This window comes from Heterodontus francisci, unplaced genomic scaffold (assembly GCF_036365525.1).
Source record: "Heterodontus francisci isolate sHetFra1 unplaced genomic scaffold, sHetFra1.hap1 HAP1_SCAFFOLD_374, whole genome shotgun sequence".
Taxonomy (NCBI): domain Eukaryota; kingdom Metazoa; phylum Chordata; class Chondrichthyes; order Heterodontiformes; family Heterodontidae; genus Heterodontus; species Heterodontus francisci.
The window spans coordinates 333152-348271 of record NW_027140800.1 but is presented as its reverse complement, the minus strand read 5'-3'; the positions used below and the strand labels follow the sequence as shown (position 1 = coordinate 348271).

The 15120-nt window shown below is 49.8% G+C and overlaps 1 pseudogene; it reads right to left on the bottom strand.

Annotated features, from left to right (window-relative positions):
• Positions 1-11956, bottom strand: LOC137361168 (zinc finger protein 16-like; annotated as a pseudogene).
• Between the last annotated feature and the right edge of the window lie 3164 nt (positions 11957-15120).

Sequence of the window (15120 nt, the reverse complement as noted above, 5' to 3'; positions counted from 1 at the left end):
TCACTGTTGTTTCAGCAGGTGGGATGCCTGACTGAATCTCCGACCAGACGCTGAGCAGGTGAATGGTCTCTCCCCAGTGTGAACCCACTGGTGTATCAGCAGATAGGATGACTGAGTAAATCCTTTCCCACACTCTGAAAGGGGAACGGTCTCTCCCCAGTGTGAACTCACTTATGTATTAGCAGGTAGGATGACTGAGTGAACCTCTTCCCGTACACTGACCAGGTGAACAGTCTCTCCCCAGTGTGAACTCACTGGTATATCAGCAGGTTGGATGACTGAGTGAATCACCTCCCACACTCTGATCAGCTGAATGGTCTCTCCCCATTGTCAACTCACTGTTGTATAAGCAGGTAGGATGACTGAGTGAATCTCCTACCAGAGTCTGAGCAGGTGAATGGTATCTCCCCAGTGTGAACTAAGTGGTGTCTCAGCAGGCAGCATGACTGAGTGAATCTCATCACACACTCTGAGCAGGTGAATGGTCTCTCCCCAGTGTGAACTCACTGGTGTAACAGAAGGTAGGATGACTGAGTGAATCCCTTCCCACAATCTGAACAGGTGAACGGTCTCTCACCAGAGATAAGTCACTGGTGTATCAGCTGGTAGGATGACTGAGTGAATCTCTGTCCACACTCAGAATAGGTGAACGGTCTCTGACCAGTGTTAACTCACTGGTGTATCTGCAGGTAGGATGACAGAGTGAATCACTTACCCACACTCTGAGCTGGTGAATGGTCTCGCCCCAGTGTGAACTCACTGGTGTATCAGAAGGTACGATGACTGAGTGAATCCCTTCCCACAATCTGAACAGGTGAACGGTCTCTCACCAGTGATAACTCACTGGTGTATCAGCAGGGAGGATGACATAGTGAATCTCTTTCCCACACTCTGAATAGGTGAAACGTCTCTCCCCAGTGTGAACTCACTGGTGTATCAGCAGGTTGCATGACTGAGTGAATCACTTCCCACACTCTGAGCAGGTGAATGGTCTCTCCCCATTGTGAACTCACTTTTGTTTCAGCAGGTAGGATGTCTGAGTGAATCTCCTACCAGACTCTGAGCAGGTGAATGGTCTCTCCCCAGTGTTAAATCACTGGTGTATCAGCAGGTAGGATGACTGAGGAAATCCTTTCCCACACTCCGAAAGGGGAATGATCTCTCCCCAGTGTGAACTCCCCAGCATCCTTAAACACGGGCGAGGTCCCGGAGGACTGGAGAATTGCTAATGTTGTCCCCTTGTTTAAGAAGGGTAGCAGGGATAATCCAGGTAATTATAGACCGGTGAGCCTGACGTCAGTGGTAGGGAAGCTGCTGGAGAAGATACTGAGGGATAGGATATATTCCCATTTGGAAGAAAATGGGCTCATCAGTGATAGGCAACATGGTTTTGTGCAGGGAAGGTCATGTCTTACCAACTTAATAGAATTCTTGGAGGAAGTGACAAAGTTGATTGATGAGGGAAGGGCTGTAGATGTCATATACATGGACTTCAGTAAGGCGTTTGATAAGGTTCCCCATGGCAGGCTGATGGAGAAAGTGAAGGCGCTTGGGGTCCAAGGTGTACTAGCTAGATGGATAAAGAACTGGCTGGGCAACAGGAGACAGAGAGTAGCAGTAGAAGGGAGTTTCTCAAAATGGAGACGTGTGACCAGTGGTGTTCCACAGGGATCCGTGCTGGGACCACTGTTGTTTGTGATATACATTAATGATTTGGAGGAAAGTATAGGTGGTCTGATTAGCAAGTTTGCAGACGACATCAAGATTGGTGGAGTAGCAGATAGTGAAGGGGACTGTCAGAGAATACAGCAGAATATAGATAGATTAGAGAGTTGGGCAGAGAAATGGCAGATGGAGTTCAATCAGGGCAAATGCGAGGTGATGCATTTTGGAAGATCCAATTCAAGAGCGAACTATACAGTAAATGGAAAAGTCCTGGGGAAAATTGATGTCCAGAGAGATTTGGGTGTTCAGGTCCACTGTTCCCTGAAGGTGGCAACGCAGGTAAATAGAGTGGTCAAGAAGGCATACGGCATGCTTTCCTTCATCGGACGGGGCATTGAGTACAAGAGTTGGCAGGTCATGTTACAGTTGTATAGGACTTTGGTTCGGCCACATTTGGAATACTGACGACAGTTCGGGTCGCCACATTATCAAAAGGATGTGGATGCTTTGGAGAGGGTGCAGAGGAGGTTCACCAGGATGTTGCCTGGTATGGAGGGCGCTAGCTATGAAGAGCGGTTGAGTAGATTAGGATTATTTTCATTAGAAAGACGGAGGTTGAGGGGGGACCTGATTGAGGTGTACAAAATCATGAGAGGTATAGACAGGGTGGACAGCAAGAGGCTTTTTCCCAGAGTGGGGGTTTCAATTACGAGAGGACACGAGTTCAAAGTGAAAGGGGAAATGTTTAGGGGGGATATGCGTGGAAAGTTCTTTACGCAGAGGGTGGTGGGCACCTGGAACGCGTTGCCAGCGGAGGTGGTAGACGCGGGCACGATGGAGTCTTTTAAGATGTATCTAGACAGATGCATGAATGGGCAGGAAGAAAAGAGATACAGAACCTTAGAAAATAGGCGACATGTTTAGAGAGAGGATCTGGATCGGCGCAGTCTTGGAGGGCCGAAGGGCCTGTACCTGTGCTGTAATTATCTTTGTTCTTTGTTCTTTGAATCCCTTCCCACACTCTGAACAGGTGAACGGTCTCTCCCAAGTGTGAACTCACTTGTGTAGCAGCAGGCAGGATGACTGAGTGAATCACCTCCCACACTCTGAGCAGGTGAACGGTCTCTCCCCAGTGTGAACTCACTGGTGTATCAGCAGGCAGGATGACTGACAGAATCTCACCCACACTCTGAGCAGGTGAATGGTCTCTCCCCAGTGTGAACTCACTGGTGTATCAGCAGGTAGGATGACTGAGTGAATCCCTTCCCACAATCTGAACAGGTGAACGGTCTCTCCCCAGTGATAACTCACTGGTGTATCAGCTGGGAGGATGACAGAGTGAATCTCTGTCCTCATTCAGAGCTGGTGCACGGTCTCTCCCCAGTGTGAACTCACTGGTGTATCAGCAGGTAGGATGACAGAGTGAATCTCTTTCCCACACTCTGAGAATGTGAAAGGTCTCTCCCCAGTGTGAACTCACTGGTGTATCAGCAGTTCGGATGACTGAGTGAATCTCATCCCACAGTCTGAGCAGGTGAATGGTCTCTCCCCAGTGTGAACTCACTGGTGTAACAGCAGGCAGGATGACTGAGTGAATCTCATCCCACACTCTGAGCAGGTGAACGGTATCTCCCCTGTGTTAACTCACTGGTGTATCAGCAGGTAGATGACTGAGTGAATCCCTTCTCACACTCTGAGCAGGTGAACGGTCTCTCCCCAGTGAAAACTCACTAGTGTATCAGCTGGTAGGATGACTGAGTGAATCTCTTCCCACACTCTGAGCAAGTGAACGGTCTCTCCCCAGTGTGAACTCACTGGTGTATCAGAACGTAGGATGACTGAGTGAATCCCTTCCCACACTCTGTAAAGATGAACGGTCTCTCCCAAGTGTGAACTCAATGGTGTATCAGCAGGCAGGATGACTGAGTGTATCTCATCCCACACTCTGAGCAGGTGAACGGTCTCTCCCCTGTGTGAACGCACTGGTGTATCAGCAGGTAGGATGACTGAGTGAATCCCTTCCTACACGCTGAACAGGTGAACGGTCTCTCCCAAGTGTGAACTCACTTGTGTATCAGCAGGCAGGATGACTGAGTGAATCACCTCCCACACTCTGAGCAGCTGAATGGTCCATCCCCAGTGTGAACTCACTGGTGTATCAGAAGGTAGGATGACTGAGTGCATCTCATCCCACACTCTGACCAGGTGAACGGTCTCTCCCCTGTGTGAACGCACTGGTGTATCAGCAGGTAGAATAACTGAGTGAATCTCTTCCCACACTCTGAACAGGTGAACGGTCTCTCCCATTTGTGAACTCACTTGTGTATCAGCAGGCGAGATGACTGAGTGAATCACCTCCCACACTCTGAGCAGCTGAATGGTCTCTCCCCAGTGTGAACTCACTGGTGTATCAGAAGGTAGTATGACTGAGTGAATCTCTGTCCTCACTCAGAGCAGGTGAACGGTCTCTCCCCAGTGTTAACTCACTGGTGTATCAGCAGGTAGGATGACAGAGTGAATCTCTTTCCCACACTCTGAGCAGGTGAAATGTCTCTCCCCATTGTGAACTCACTTGTATATCAGCAGGATGGATGCCTGACTGAATCTCCTACCAGACGCGGAGCAGGTGAATGGTCTCTCCAAAGTGTGAACTCACTGATGTAACAGCAGGCAGGATGACTGAGTGAATCTCATCCAACACTCTGAGCAGGGGAATGGTCTCTCCCCTGTGTGAACTCCCTAGTGTATCAGAAGGTAGAATGACTGAGTTAATCTCTTCCAACACTCTGAGCAGGTGAACGGTCTCTCCCCAGTGTGAATTCACTGGTCTATCAGCAGGTTGGATGACTGAGTGAATCACTTCCCACACTCTTAGCAGGTGAACGGTCTCTCCCCATTGTCAACACACTGTTGTATCAGCAGGTAGGATGACAGAGTGAATCTCCTACCACACTCTGAGCAGGTGAATGGTCTCTCCCCAGTGTGAACTCACTGGTATATCAGAAGGTTGGATGACTGAGTGAATCCCTTCCCACAATCTGAACAGGTGAACGGTCTCTCCCCAGTGATAACTAACTGGTGCATCAGCTGGTAGGATGACTGAGTGAATCTCCGTCCACACTCTGACCAGGTGAACGGTCTATCCCCAGTGTTAACTCAATGGTTTATCAGCAGGTAGGATGACAGAGTGAATCTCTTTCCCACACTCTGAGCAGGTTTAATGTCTCTCCCCAGTGTGAACTCACTGGTGTATCAGCAGTTTGGATGACTGAGTGAATCTCATCCCACACTCTGAGCAGGTGAATGGTCTCTTCCCAGTTTGAACTCAATGGTGTATCAGCAGGTAGGATGACTGAGTGCATCTCTTCCGACACTCTGAACAGGTGAACGGTCTCTCCCAAGTGTGAACTCACTGGTGTATCAGCAGGAAGGATGACTGAGTGAATCTCATCCCACACTCTGAGCAGCTGAATGTTCTCTCCCCAGTGTGAACTCACTGGTGTATCAAAAGGTAGGATGACTGAGTGAATCTCATCCCACACTCTGAGCTGCTGAATGGTCTCTCCACAGTGGGAACTCACTGGTGTATCAGCAGGTAGGATGACTGAGTGAATCTCATCCCACACTCTGAGCAGGTGAACGGTATCTCACCTGTGTGAACTCACTGGTGCATCAGCAGTTAGGATGACTGAGTGAATCCCTTCCCACACTCTGAACAGGTGAACGGTCTCTCCCAAGTGTGAACTTATTGGTGTATCAGCAGGAAGGATGACTGAGTGAATCTCATCCCACACTCTGAGCAGCTGAATGTTCTCTCCCCAGTGTGAACTCACTGGTGTATCAAAAGGTAGGATGACTGAGTGAATCTCTTCCGACACTCTGAGCAGGGGAATGGTCTCTCCCAAGTGTGAACTCACTGGTATATCAGCAGGTTGGATGACTGAGTGAATCACTTCCCACACTCTGAGCAGGTGAACTGTCTCTCCCCATTGTTAACTCACTGTTGTATCAGCAGTTAGGATGACTGAGTGAATCTCTTCCCACACTCTGAGCAGGTGAATGGTCTCTCCCCAGTGTGAACTCACTGGTGTAACAGCAGGCAGGATGACTGAGTGAATCTCAGCCAACACTCTGAGCAGGGGAATGGTCTCTCCCCAGTGTGAACTCACTGGAGTATCAGCAGGTAGGATGACTGAGCGAATCCCTTCCCACACTCTCAACAGGTGAACGGTCTCTCCCAAGTGTGAACTCACTGGTGTATCAGCAGCCAGGATGACTGAGTGCATCTCATCCCACACTCTGAGCAGGTGAACGGTCTCTCCCCTTTGTGAACGCACTGGTGTATCAGCAGGTAGGATGACTGAGTGAATCCCTTCCCACACTCTGAACAGGTGAAAGGTCTCTCCCAAGTGTGAACTCACTGGTGTATCAGCAGGCGAGATGACTGAGTGAATCACCTCCCACACTCTGAGCAGCTGAATGGTCTCTCCCCAGTGTCAACTCACTGGTGTATCAGAAGGTAGGATGACTGAGTGAATCTCTTCCGACACTCTGAGCAGGTGACCGGTCTCTCCCCAGTGAGAACTCACTGTTGTATCAGCAGGTAGGATGACTGACTGAATCTCATCCCACACTCTGAGCAGGTGAATGGTCTCTCCCCAGTGAAAACCCACTGGTGCATCAGAAGGTAGGATGACTGAGTGAATCCCTTCCCACAATCTGAACAGGTGAACGGTCTCTCCCCATTGTTAACTCACTGTTGTTTCGGCAGTTAGGATGACTGAGTGAATCTCTTCCCTCTCTCTGATCAAGTGAATGGTCTCTCCCCATTGTGAACTCACTGTTGTTTCAGCAGGTGGGATGCCTGACTGAATCTCCTACCAGACGCTGAGCAGGTGAATGGTCTCTCCCCAGTGTGAACCCACTGGTGTATCAGCAGGTAGGATGACTGAGTAAATCCTTTCCCACACTCTGAAAGGCGAACGGTCTCTCCCCAGTGTGAACTCACTTATGTATCAGCAGGTAGGATGACTGAGAGAACCTCTTCCCGTACACTGAGCATGTGAACGGTCTCTCCCCAGTGTGAACTCACTGGTATATCAGCAGGTAGGATGACTGAGTGAATCTCCTACCAGAGTCTGAGCAGGTGTATGGTATCTCCGCAGTGTGAACTCAAAGGTGTATTAGCAGGCAGCATGTCTGACTGAATCTCATCACACACTCTGAGCAGGTGAATGGTCACTCCCCATTGTGAACTCACTGGTGTAACAGAAGGTAGGATGACTGAGTGAATCCCTTCCCACAATCTGAACAGGTGAACGGTCTCTCACCAGTGATAAGTCACTGGTGTATCAGCTGGTAGGATGACTGAGTGAATCTCTGACCACACTCAGAACAGGGGAACGGTCTCTGACCAGTGTTAACTCACTGGTGTATCTGCAGGTAGGATGACAGAGTGAATCTCTTTCCCACACTCAGAACTGGTGAATGGTCTCGCCCCAGTGTGAACTCACTGGTGTATCAGAAGGTTGGATGACTGAGTGAATCACTTCCCACACTCTGAGCAGGTGAACTGTCTCTCCCCATTGTTAACTCACTGTTGTATCAGCAGTTAGGATGACTGAGTGAATCTCTTCCCACACTCTGAGCAGGTGAATGGTCTCTCCCCAGTGTGAACTCACTGGTGTAACAGCAGGCAGGATGACTGAGTGAATCTCAGCCAACACTCTGAGCAGGGGAATGGTCTCTCCCCAGTGTGAACTCACTGGAGTATCAGCAGGTAGGATGACTGAGCGAATCCCTTCCCACACTCTCAACAGGTGAACGGTCTCTCCCAAGTGTGAACTCACTGGTGTATCAGCAGCCAGGATGACTGAGTGCATCTCATCCCACACTCTGAGCAGGTGAACGGTCTCTCCCCTTTGTGAACGCACTGGTGTATCAGCAGGTAGGATGACTGAGTGAATCCCTTCCCACACTCTGAACAGGTGAAAGGTCTCTCCCAAGTGTGAACTCACTGGTGTATCAGCAGGCGAGATGACTGAGTGAATCACCTCCCACACTCTGAGCAGCTGAATGGTCTCTCCCCAGTGTCAACTCACTGGTGTATCAGAAGGTAGGATGACTGAGTGAATCTCTTCCGACACTCTGAGCAGGTGACCGGTCTCTCCCCAGTGAGAACTCACTGTTGTATCAGCAGGTAGGATGACTGACTGAATCTCATCCCACACTCTGAGCAGGTGAATGGTCTCTCCCCAGTGAAAACCCACTGGTGCATCAGAAGGTAGGATGACTGAGTGAATCCCTTCCCACAATCTGAACAGGTGAACGGTCTCTCCCCATTGTTAACTCACTGTTGTTTCGGCAGTTAGGATGACTGAGTGAATCTCTTCCCTCTCTCTGATCAAGTGAATGGTCTCTCCCCATTGTGAACTCACTGTTGTTTCAGCAGGTGGGATGCCTGACTGAATCTCCTACCAGACGCTGAGCAGGTGAATGGTCTCTCCCCAGTGTGAACCCACTGGTGTATCAGCAGGTAGGATGACTGAGTAAATCCTTTCCCACACTCTGAAAGGCGAACGGTCTCTCCCCAGTGTGAACTCACTTATGTATCAGCAGGTAGGATGACTGAGAGAACCTCTTCCCGTACACTGAGCATGTGAACGGTCTCTCCCCAGTGTGAACTCACTGGTATATCAGCAGGTAGGATGACTGAGTGAATCTCCTACCAGAGTCTGAGCAGGTGTATGGTATCTCCGCAGTGTGAACTCAAAGGTGTATTAGCAGGCAGCATGTCTGACTGAATCTCATCACACACTCTGAGCAGGTGAATGGTCACTCCCCATTGTGAACTCACTGGTGTAACAGAAGGTAGGATGACTGAGTGAATCCCTTCCCACAATCTGAACAGGTGAACGGTCTCTCACCAGTGATAAGTCACTGGTGTATCAGCTGGTAGGATGACTGAGTGAATCTCTGACCACACTCAGAACAGGGGAACGGTCTCTGACCAGTGTTAACTCACTGGTGTATCTGCAGGTAGGATGACAGAGTGAATCTCTTTCCCACACTCAGAACTGGTGAATGGTCTCGCCCCAGTGTGAACTCACTGGTGTATCAGAAGGTAGGATGACTGAGTGAATCCATTCCGACACTCTGAGCAGGTGAACGGTCTCTCCCCAGTTTGAACTCACTGGTGTATCAGCAGGTAGGATGACTGAGTGCATCTCTTCCGACACTCTGAAAAGGTGAAAGGTCTTTCCCCAGTCTGAACTCACTTGTGTATCAGCAGGCAGGATGACTGAGTGAATCTCATCCCACACTCTGAGCAGCTGAATGGTCTCTCCCCAGTGTGAACGCACTGGTGTATCAGCAGGTAGGATGACTGAGTGAATCTCATGCCACACTCTGAGCAGGTGAACGGTATCTCACCTGTGTGAACTCACTGGTGCATCAGCAGTTAGGATGACTGAGTGAACCCCTTCCCACACTCTGAACAGGTGAACGGTCTCTCCCAAGTGTGAACTCACTGGTGTATCAGCAGGAAAGATGACTGAGTGAATCTCATCCCACACTCTGAGCAGCTGAATGTTCTCTCCCCAGTGTGAACTCACTGGTGTATCAAAAGGTAGGATGACTGAGTGAATCACATCCCACACTCTGAGCTGCTGAATGGTCTCTCCACAGTGTGAACTCACTGGTGTATCAGCAGGTAGGATGACTGAGTGAATCTCATCCCACACTCTGAGCAGGTGAACGGTATCTCACCTGTGTGAACTCACTGGTGCATCAGCAGTTAGGATGACTGAGTGAATCCCTTCCCACACTCTGAACAGGTGAACGGTCTCTCCCAAGTGTGAACTCACTGGTGTATCAGCAGGAAGGATGACTGAGTGAATCTCATCGCAAACTCCGAGCAGCTGAATGTTCTCTCCCCAGTGTGAACTCACTGGTGTATCAAAAGGTAGGATGACTGAGTGAATCTCTTCCGACACTCTGAGCTGTTGAACGGTCTCTCCCCAGTGTGAACTCACTGGTATATCAGCAGGTTGGATGACTGAGTGAATCACTTCCCACACTCTGAGCAGGTGAACTGTCTCTCCCCATTGTTAACTCACTGTTGTATCAGCAGTTAGGATGACTGAGTGAATCTCTTCCCACACTCTGAGCAGGTGAATGGTCTCTCCCCAGTGTGAACTCACTGGTGTAACAGCAGGCAGGATGACTGAGATAATCTCAGCCAACACTCTGAGCAGGGGAATGGTCTCTCCCCAGTGTGAACTCACTGGAGTATCAGCAGGTAGGATGACTGAGCGAATCCCTTCCCACACTCTGAACAGGTGAACGGTCTCTCCCAAGTGTGAACTCACTGGTGTATCAGCAGCCAGGATGACTGAGTGCATCTCATCCCACACTCTGAGCAGGTGAACGGTCTCTCCCCTTTGTGAACGCACTGGTGTATCAGCAGGTAGGATGACTGAGTGAATCCCTTCCCACACTCTGAACAGGTGAATGGTCTCTCCCCAGTGAGAACTCACTGTTGTATCAGCAGGTAGGATGACTGACTGAATCCCTTCCCACAATCTGAACAGGTGAACGGTCTCACCCCATTGTTAACTCACTGTTGTTTCGGCAGTTAGGATGACTGAGAGAAACTGTTCCCGTACACTGAGCAGGTGAACGGTCTCTCCCCAGTGTGAACTCACTGGTATATCAGCAGGTAGGATGACTGAGTGAATCTCCTACCAGAGTCTGAGCAGCTGTATGGTATCTCCGCAGTGTGAACTCACTGGTGTATCAGCAGGCAGCATGACTGAGTGAATTTCATCACACACTCTGAGCAGGTGAATGGTCTATCCCCAGTGTGAACTCACTGGTGTAACAGAAGGTAGGATGACTGAGTGAATCCCTTCCCACAATCTGAACAGGTGAACGGTCTCTCACCAGTGATAAGTCACTGGTGTATCAGCTGGTAGGATGACTGAGTGAATCTCTGTCCACACTCAGAACAGGTGAACGGTCTCTGACCAGTGTTAACTCACTGGTGTATCTGCAGGTAGGATGACAGAGTGAATCTCTTTCCCACACTCTGAGCTGGTGAATGGTCTCGCCCCAGTGTGAACTCACTGGTGTATCAGAAGGTAGGATGACTGAGTGAATCCATTCCGACACTCTGAGCAGGTGAACGGTCTCTCCCCATTGAGAACTCACTGGTGTATCAGCAGGTTGCATGACTGAGTGAATCACTTCCCACACTCTGAGCAGGTGAATGGTCTCTCCCCATTGTGAACTCACTTTTGTTTCAGCAGGTAGGATGTCTGAGTGAATCTCCTACCAGACTCTGAGCAGGTGAATGGTCTCTCCCCAGTGTGAACTCACTGGTGTATCAGCAGGTAGGATGACTGAGGAAATCCTTTCCCACACTCCGAAAGGGGAATGATCTCTCCCCAGTGTGAACTCACTGGTGTATCAGCAGGTAGGATGACTGAGTGAAACTCTTCCCGTACACTGAGCAGGTGAACGGTATATCCCCTGTGTGAACGCACTGGTGTATCAGCAGGTAGGATGACTGAGTGAATCTCTTCCCAGACTCTGAGCAAGTGAATGGTCTCTACCCATTGTGAACTCACTGTTGTTTCAGCAGGCAGGATGCCTGACTGAATCTCCTACCAGACGCTGAGCAGTTGAATGGTCTATCCCCAGTCTGAACTCACTGGTATATCAGCAGGCAGCATGACTGAGTGAATCTCATCGCACACTCTGAGCAGGTGAATGGTCTCTCCCCAGTGTGAACTCACTGGTGTATCAGAAGGTAGGATGACTGAGTGAATCCCTTCCCACAATCTGAACAGGTGAACGGTCTCTCACCAGTGATAACTCACTGTTGTATCAGCTGGTAGGATGACTGAGTGAATCTCATCCCACACTCTGAGCAGGTGAACGGTATCTCACCTGTGTGAACTCACTGGTGCATCAGCAGTTAGGATGACTGACTGAATCCCTTCCCACACTCTGAACAGGTGAACGGTCTCTCCCAAGTGTGAACTCACTGGTGTATCAGCAGGAAGGATGACTGAGTGAATCTCATCGCAAACTCTGAGCAGCTGAATGTTCTCTCCCCAGTGTGAACTCACTGGTGTATCAAAAGGTAGGATGACTGAGTGAATCTCTTCCGACACTCTGAGCTGTTGAACGGTCTCTCCCCAGTGTGAACTCACTGGTATATCAGCAGGTTGGATGACTGAGTGAATCACTTCCCACACTCTGAGCAGGTGAACTGTCTCTCCCCATTGTTAACTCACTGTTGTATCAGCAGTTAGGATGACTGAGTGAATCTCTTCCCACACTCTGAGCAGGTGAATGGTCTCTCCCCAGTGTGAACTCACTGGTGTAACAGCAGGCAGGATGACTGAGATAATCTCAGCCAACACTCTGAGCAGGGGAATGGTCTCTCCCCAGTGTGAACTCACTGGAGTATCAGCAGGTAGGATGACTGAGCGAATCCCTTCCCACACTCTGAACAGGTGAACGGTCTCTCCCAAGTGTGAACTCACTGGTGTATCAGCAGCCAGGATGACTGAGTGCATCTCATCCCACACTCTGAGCAGGTGAACGGTCTCTCCCCTTTGTGAACGCACTGGTGTATCAGCAGGTAGGATGACTGAGTGAATCCCTTCCCACACTCTGAACAGGTGAATGGTCTCTCCCCAGTGAGAACTCACTGTTGTATCAGCAGGTAGGATGACTGACTGAATCTCATCCCACACTCTGAGCAGGTGAATGGTCTCTCCCCAGTGAAAACCCACTGGTGTATCAGAAGGTAGGATGACTGAGTGAATCCCTTCCCACAATCTGAACAGGTGAACGGTCTCACCCCATTGTTAACTCACTGTTGTTTCGGCAGTTAGGATGACTGAGAGAAACTGTTCCCGTACACTGAGCAGGTGAACGGTCTCTCCCCAGTGTGAACTCACTGGTATATCAGCAGGTAGGATGACTGAGTGAATCTCCTACCAGAGTCTGAGCAGGTGTATGGTATCTCCGCAGTGTGAACTCACTGGTGTATCAGCAGGCAGCATGACTGAGTGAATCTCATCACACACTCTGAGCAGGTGAATGGTCTATCCCCAGTGTGAACTCACTGGTGTAACAGAAGGTAGGATGACTGAGTGAATCCCTTCCCACAATCTGAACAGGTGAACGGTCTCTCACCAGTGATAAGTCACTGGTGTATCAGCTGGTAGGATGACTGAGTGAATCTCTGTCCACACTCAGAACAGGTGAACGGTCTCTGACCAGTGTTAACTCACTGGTGTATCTGCAGGTAGGATGACAGAGTGAATCTCTTTCCCACACTCTGAGCTGGTGAATGGTCTCGCCCCAGTGTGAACTCACTGGTGTATCAGAAGGTAGGATGACTGAGTGAATCCATTCCGACACTCTGAGCAGGTGAACGGTCTCTCCCCATTGAGAACTCACTGGTGTATCAGCAGGTTGCATGACTGAGTGAATCACTTCCCACACTCTGAGCAGGTGAATGGTCTCTCCCCATTGTGAACTCACTTTTGTTTCAGCAGGTAGGATGTCTGAGTGAATCTCCTACCAGACTCTGAGCAGGTGAATGGTCTCTCCCCAGTGTGAACTCACTGGTGTATCAGCAGGTAGGATGACTGAGGAAATCCTTTCCCACACTCCGAAAGGGGAATGATCTCTCCCCAGTGTGAACTCACTGGTGTATCAGCAGGTAGGATGACTGAGTGAAACTCTTCCCGTACACTGAGCAGGTGAACGGTATATCCCCTGTGTGAACGCACTGGTGTATCAGCAGGTAGGATGACTGAGTGAATCTCTTCCCAGACTCTGAGCAAGTGAATGGTCTCTACCCATTGTGAACTCACTGTTGTTTCAGCAGGCAGGATGCCTGACTGAATCTCCTACCAGACGCTGAGCAGTTGAATGGTCTATCCCCAGTCTGAACTCACTGGTATATCAGCAGGCAGCATGACTGAGTGAATCTCATCGCACACTCTGAGCAGGTGAATGGTCTCTCCCCAGTGTGAACTCACTGGTGTATCAGAAGGTAGGATGACTGAGTGAATCCCTTCCCACAATCTGAACAGGTGAACGGTCTCTCACCAGTGATAACTCACTGTTGTATCAGCTGGTAGGATGACTGAGTGAATCTCTGTCCACACTCAGAACAGGTGAACGGTCTCTGACCAGTGTTAACTCACTGGTGTATCTGCAGGTAGGATGACAGAGTGAATCTCTTTCCCACACTATGAGCTGGTGAAAGGTCTCTCACCAGTGTGAACTCACTGGTGTATCAGCAGTTTGGATGACTGAGTGAATCTCATCCCAGTCTGAGCAGGTAATTGGTCTCTCCCCAGTGTGAACTCACTGGTGTATCAGAAGGTAGGATGACTGCGTGAATCTCTTCCGACACTCTGAGCAGGTGAACGGTCTCTCCCCAGTGAGAACTCACTGGTGTATCAGCAGGCAGGATGACTGAGTGTATCTCATCCCACACTCTGAGCAGGTGAACGGTCTCTCCCCTGTTTGAACGCACTGGTGTATCAGCAGGTAGGATGACTGAGTGAATCTCTTCCCACACTCTGAACAGGTGAACGGTCTCTCCCAAGTGTGAACTCACTTGTGTATCAGCAGGCGAGATGACTGAGTGAATCACCTCCCACACTCTGAGCAGCTGAATGGTCTCTCCCCAGTGTGAACTCACTGGTGTATCAGAAGGTAGGATGACAGAGTGAATCTCTTGCCCACACTCTGAGCAGGTGAAATGTCTCTCCACATTGTGAACTCACTTGTATATCAGCAGGTTGGATGACTGAGTGAATCACTTCCCACACTCTGAGCAGGTGAACGGTCTGTCCCCATTGTTAACTCACTGTTGTATCAGCAGTTAGGATGACTGAGTGAATCTCTTCCCAGACTCTGAGTAAGTGAATGGTCTCTCCCCATTGTGAACTCACTGTTGTTTCAGCAGGTAGGATGCCTGACTGAATCTCCTACCAGACGCGGAGCAGGTGAATGGTCTCTCCAAAGTGTGAACTCACTGGTGTAACAGCAGGCAGGATGACTGAGTGAATCTCATCCAACACTCTGAGCAGGGGAATGGTCTCTCCCCTGTGTGAACTCCCTAGTGTATCAGAAGGTAGAATGACTGAGTTGATCTCTTCCGACACTCTGAGCAGGTGAACGGTCTCTCCCCAGTGTGAATTCACTGGTCTATCAGCAGGTTGGATGACTGAGTGAATCACTTCCCACACTCTGTGCAGGTGAACGGTCTCTCCCCATTGTCAACTCACTGTTGTATCAGCAGGTAGGATGCCTGACTGAATCTCCTACCCGACTCTGAGCAGGTGAATGGTCTCTCCAAAGCGTGAACTCACTGGTGTAACAGCAGGCAGGATGTCTGAGTGAATCTCATCCAACACT